The sequence below is a fragment of the Nerophis lumbriciformis genome, linkage group LG21 (assembly GCF_033978685.3).
Source record: "Nerophis lumbriciformis linkage group LG21, RoL_Nlum_v2.1, whole genome shotgun sequence".
NCBI lineage: Eukaryota > Metazoa > Chordata > Actinopteri > Syngnathiformes > Syngnathidae > Nerophis > Nerophis lumbriciformis.
Window position 1 is genome coordinate 31,462,501 of NC_084568.2, and position 6,428 is coordinate 31,468,928.

Below are 6,428 nucleotides of genomic sequence, written 5' to 3' on the forward strand. Positions count from 1 at the left end.
TTGGAAAGTCTTGACAAGCCAAATTTTCTTGTTCTATAATTTTGCTTAATTCAAGTAAAATACCCCTAATTTTTGTATTTTTTTTTTTCTTGTTTTTGAACACTGACTTTTTGCAGTGTAGGGACTAAAAGTACTGACAGCCTACAGAACCAGGCCAGAGACTACAAAGTTGTACAGAAGCTTAATTTAAGAATATTTTTCGACATATTGAGAAAAAAGATAAAAAATGTTTTTCTCTACCAAGAAAAGTGCACTTGTTATTAGTAAAAATATACTTATTTTAAGGTATTTTTGGGTTCATTGAGGTTAGCTAATTTGACTTGTTTTGGAAAGTCTTGACAAGCCAAATTTTCTTGTTATATTAGCAGATAATTTTGCTTAATTCAAGGAAATTACCCCTCATTTTTGTATATTTTTTTCTTCGTGTTTTTGAAGACTGACTTTTTGCCGTGCACGTTTGACGTGATTGGCCGCAACACGGCGGCGTGGCGTGCAGCGCGTCACGCGGCTCGAATGACAGCTCGGAAGCGAAGGTGTCTCCTTGGGTTTAGCGCGCGCTCGCTTCTCAGGTGAAGAGACGCCATTAAGGAGGCGGCGCTCTACTTCTCTACTTTGCTTTGACTCGCTCAGGCAAGTTAAAGTACCAACGATAGTCACACACACACACTAGGTGTGGTGAAAGTTGTCCTCTGCATTTGACCCATCACCTTGTTCACCCCCTGGGAGGTGAGGGGAGCAGTGAGCAGCAGCGGTGGCCGCGCCCGGGAATCATTTTTGGTGATTTAACCCCAAATTCCAACCCTTGATGCTGAGTGCCAAGCAGGGAGGTAATGGGTCTCATTTTTATAGTCTTTGGTATGACTCGGCCGGGGTTTGAACTCACAACCTACCCATCTCAGGGCGGACACTCTAACCACAGGGCCAATGAGCAGCGTGCTGTCAAGTCATCGCAGTAAACTCTAAAATAATACCCCGATATTTTGACACGAATGCAACTTTCAGAATGTAATTTACGGAAACATTTGAAGTGGCTCCCTTGGATGCACCACAGTTATTTCATGTAATAATTAGTGCTTTCAAACGATGACATTTTTTAAATCCGATTAATCCCACTATTGCGTTTTGATTAATCACATTACTTTGCGTGCATAATTCATACTTGCCAACCTTGAGACCTCCGATTTCGGGAAATGGGGTTGGGGGGGGCGTGGTCGGGGTGGGGCGGGGACGTGGTTGGGGGCGTGGCTAAGAGGCGAGGAGTATATTTACAGCTAGAATTCACCAAGTCAAGTATTTCATATATATATATATATATATATATATATATATAAGAAATACTTGACTTTCAGTGATTTCTAGCTATATATATATTTATTTTATTATATATATATATATATATATATAAAAATAAAAGAAATACTTGAATTTCAGTGTTCATTTATTTACACATATACACACACTTAACACTCATCTACTCATTGTTGAGTTAAGGGTTGAACTGTCCATCCTTGTTCTATTCTCTGTCACTATTTTTCTAACCATGCTGAACACCCTTTCGCAGGTACCCAGAAAGGTTTCGAGGACCACCAAAAAAACTGAATCTCTGAAGACAGTATAAAAATCTGTGTTAAAGGTGTACAAATACTGTTTGTATAATAAGCATGTTATTGTTTACAAATGAGGGTTAAGAGTTCGGTACTAAAAAAAAAAAAAAAAAAAGAACGTGGCTTAAGTACAGTTTTTTAATTGAGCTGCTGCATTTTTTGGTTGGGTTGTTTATTTATTTTGAGTAACTTCTACATTTCTAAAAGGGGAGGAATGTAATAGAGTGATCTATGTTTGTCTGTTGCCATCTCCTGGTGAATGTTGGCTATAGCGTACTGGGGTTACTTTTTGGTTGGCCAACGATTTACGTGGTGTTGCGCACCTGACGTCAAGTGTGTGAGTCTGTTCTGAAGCCTGGTTATTGCCTCCAACTCAATATATTACAACAACATTGCTGTTTACGGCAGACAAACTGCTTTACGGTAGAATAAAACATGACTGCTGTTGTTGTGTGTTGTTACCGCGCTGGGAGGACGTTAATGAAACTGCCTAACAATAAACCCACATAAGAAACCAAGAACTTGCCCTCCATCATTCTACAGTTATAACGTCATTGGGCAGGCACGCTGTTTATATTGTGGGAAAGCAGACGTGAATACAGGCGGTTGACACGTCACTCAGGTCCGCATGGAGCTGGAGGGGGCGTGGCTTCCAGCTACACCTGAATTTCGGGAGATTTTTGGGAGAAAATTTGTCCCAGGAGGTTTTCGGGAGAGGCGCTGAATTTCGGGAGTCTCCCGGAAAATCCGGGAGGGTTGGCAAGTATGGCATAATTGGAATTAATTACTACATTTACATTTTTGAATACACATTTTTTTTAAGTGTTTCCCTTGATTGCACTACAGTTGTTAGTGCAGTTAAAGCTGCCCAATTAGCGTCAACTAATGCAAGTAAAATTTGGTCACAAATTGCTACAATTTGTGTTTTATCTTTAACAAAAGAGTGTTTTACCTGCTACATGTCTTATGTTTACTTTTATCCATAGTTTTGTTTTTAGTGCTTATTAATACAAACCCCGTTTCCATATGAGTTGGGAAATTGTGTTAGATGTAAATATAAACGGAATACAATGATTTGCAAATCCTTTTCAACCCATATTCAGTTGAATATGCTACAAAGACAAGATATTTGATGTTCAAACTCATACATTTTTTATTTTTTTTTGCAAATAATAATTAACTTAGAATTTCATGGCTGCAACACGTGCCAAAGTAGTTGGGAAAGGGCATGTTCACCACTGTGTTACATGGCCTTTCCTTTTAACAACACTCAGTAAATGTTTGGGAACTGAGGAGACACATTTTTGAAGCTTCTCAGGTGGAATTATTTCCCATTCTTGCTTGATGTACAGCTTAAGTTGTTCAACAGTCCGGGGGTCTCCGTTGTGGTATTTTAGGCTTCATAATGCGCCACACATGTAGTCCAGGTCTGGACTACAGGCGGGCCAGTCTAGTACCCGCACCCTTTTACTATGAAGCCACGTTGATGTAACACGTGGCTTGGCATTGTCTTGCTGAAATAAGCAGGGGCGTCCATGGTAACATTGCTTGGATGACAACATATGTTGCTCCAAAACCTGTATGTACCTTTCAGCATTAATGGCGCCTTCACAAATGTGTAAGTTACCCATGTCTTGTGCACTAATACACCCCCATACCATCACAGATGCTGGCTTTTCCACTTTGCGCCTATAACAATCCGGATGGTTCTTTTCTTCTTTGGTCCGGAGGACACGACGTCCACAGTTTCCAAAAACAATTTGAAATGTGGACTCGTCAGACCACAGAACACTTTTCCACTTTGTATCAGTCCATCTTAGATGAGCTCAGGCCCAGCGAAGCCGACGGCGTTTCTGGGTGTTGTTGATAAACGGTGTTCGCCTTGCATAGGAGAGTTTTAACTTGCACTTACAGATGTAGCGACCAACTGTAGTTACTGACAGTGGGTTTTTGAAGTGTTCCTGAGCCCTTGTGGTGATATCCTTTACACACTGATGTCGCTTGTTGATGCAGTACAGCCTGAGGGATCGAAGGTCACGGGCTTAGCTGCTTACGTGCAGTGATTTCTCCAGATTCTCTGAACCCTTTGATGATATTACGGACCGTAGATGGTGAAATCCCTAAATTCCTTGCAATAGCTGGTTGAGAAAGGTTTTTCTTAAACTGTTCAACAATTTGCTCACGCATTTGTTGACGAAGCGGTGACCCTTGCCCCATCCTTGTTTGTGAATGACTGAGCATTTCATGGAATCTACTTTTATACCCAATCATGGCACCCACATGTTCCCAATTTGCCTGTTCACCTGTGGGATGTTCCAAATAAGTGTGTTTTACCTTCTACGTGTCTTACCTGTATACTTTTATCCATAGTTTTGTTTTTAGTACTTATTAATAATTGTATTTTTCTTAAAGCACGGACCAGAAGTGGCAACCATAAATCATGAATAATTTAATATAATGTCAAAGCTTTTTAAAAAAAAATAATGTTCTAACCTAATCCTTGATTATGGCAGACTATATGTGATATGGACAATTGTAAATTGTTCTTTAAGTGCAACAAGAAAAACACAATTTGTTTAATGCCTTTTTAATGTATATTTTAACCTTGTAAAATTGTTCTTTGACTTTATTTAAAACCTGTTAAGGCCCAAGCTGTTTGTTGAGATGCATTTTTTTTTATTTCTCGTTGCTATTTGGGCTTATTGGACCCTAATTAGAATGAAAACTAAGAATCATCTTTTGATATGATGTACTTAGTCCATAAGTACACAAACGTGTACTTCATGTTTAATGACATGCTAATTCTTATTTTTACACTATTTTTTCCAAATTCCATTGTATGTTATACTCTTCTGACACCACCAGATGGCAGTATAAGTGTCCACATAAGTGTCCATAAGACCCCAATTCAGTAGTGTACACAATTTTGGAAATAAGAGCTAAAAGGTGCTGTCCACGCATGTGGCCACTAAGGCCTTTAGAGGTTTTAATGTAATATACGATTTTCTGTTGAAATAAAGCCAATATTGACATTTTTCGTAGTTCCCTTTATTTCGAAAAGTATCAATATACAATTTGGTACCTGTACTAAATTGGGAAATCACACAATTCTTTGTCTACATGTAAACAAATAATTTGTGTCTTTAGTACAAAATACTTTTTTGAGTTAATGTAAATTCATTTTTTAACTGAATTTGTTTACAAAAAATTATGAATAGAAAATGTTTAAACAAAATGTGTGTGTTTAAAAAATACATTTGTTAAAATTCAGTGTAAAAAAAAAAAAAATGGGGTAGAAAAATGTTTTAAAAAATCTAGTGTTGAAAAAAAAAAAAATCTAATTTAGACTGAAGCAAAGGACTGAAGAGACTAATATTTTAAAACACTGTATTCTTGTGTTTAAACACTATTTTTAAGCACACATTTTACTCCCAAATTTGTATTTAATAACATTGTCCCGATTATTTCATGTCAAATATTTTTTGGAAAAAAAGTCAGCTCACAAAAATTGTAACGTAAAAAAAAAATTCTGCGTAAAAAAAAAAGCTTTTGCAATACTAAATATTATAATAAAGGAGTTAAATCTTGCTAAAACTGCAAAACCCACAATAAAAAAAACAAGGACTTATTGATTGAATATGGTTTAGAAAATCAAATCACATTCGAAACGAGATTATTTGTTCTGTTGTTAAATGTCAAATTTTTGCAATTTAATTAGATTTTTTTCCAGGGTGGAATGAGTCTTCTTCTACTGCTTCATTGTGACAAAGGATGGAAAGTGTAAGGATGGAAAGGACAATGCAGGTATAAAATAAACTAAAAATGTACCGTAGTAGCAATATAAAATATATCATATGTCAATATTACATATATGTTGTATCGAACGCCTCCCTAGGGAGGTGTTTAGGGCATGTCCTAGGGGGAAGATCCGGGACACGTTGGGAAGACTATGTCTCCTGGCTGGACCTGGGAACGCCTTGGGATTCTCCCGGGAGGAGCTGGACAAAGTGTCTGGGGAGAGGGATGTCTGGGCTTCCCTGCTTAGGCTGCTGCCCCCGCGACCCGCCCTCGGATAAGCGGAAGACGATGAATGGATGGATGGACTAAATTATTTGTATCGGGACAACCCTACTCCACATTTTATAACTTTGTAGCCAAAAAGTTTGCCAAAATATTAGGAAGACCACGGAAGGAACAGTTCAGCTTCACGCTTAGTTACATGTCAGGTGTTTGCGTGAATTGCAGCGGAGTATTTGGATTCCTTCCCTGGTGGTTTCTCTCTGCCGTCTGTTCCCACGTTCAAAGTGTTTCTGCAGGCGTGATGACAATCAGAACGTTATTTCCTGAATCCAACAAGTGCGGGTCGGACGTCGCCCGAGGCCCTTAATAGCTGATACTACAGCCGACCTCCGACCTCTGCCGCCGTGTCTCGCCGCCCGCATGTTTAATTCACGGCGGTCTGCCGAGGCCTGGTTAGTATTCCGAGCGTTTACCGCAGCGACAGACGGCCACCGCCGCCGGGGTGGAACAGGTGGGCGCTCGGCGTGGGTAATGGAAGCATGTGTGGAGGGGGAAATGACAGGGAAACAAGAGGTGGAGGAAATCAGGAACGCCACGCATTTGTCTCTCCTCGGGAGAAACCACACCGCTGGTGTTACGCACTTCGCAGGCAATTTCCGCGGTAAACAAAGGCAGGATGTAGAAAATAAAGGGGGAATCATGAAAGCCTCTTGGTGTTGACTGGTATAATTGACGTTTACTTAAAGTCCTGGACATAAACGTGGTGTCTCCTTGGAACAATGTTCACACAAATGCACCCAGCAG

General features: G+C 39.5%; 1 long non-coding RNA gene across 1 annotated transcript in view; it reads left to right on the forward strand.

Annotated features, from left to right (window-relative positions):
* The window catches only part of LOC133621319 (uncharacterized), a 16,333-nt gene extending 10,234 nt beyond the window's left edge, over window positions 1–6,099 (forward strand). The window contains exons 2-3 of the long non-coding RNA XR_009817644.1: window positions 5,335–5,408; window positions 5,500–6,099. This is a non-coding gene — a long non-coding RNA (uncharacterized lncRNA). The remainder of the gene's footprint in view (window positions 1–5,334; window positions 5,409–5,499) is intronic.
* Window positions 6,100–6,428: the final 329 nt, after the last annotated feature.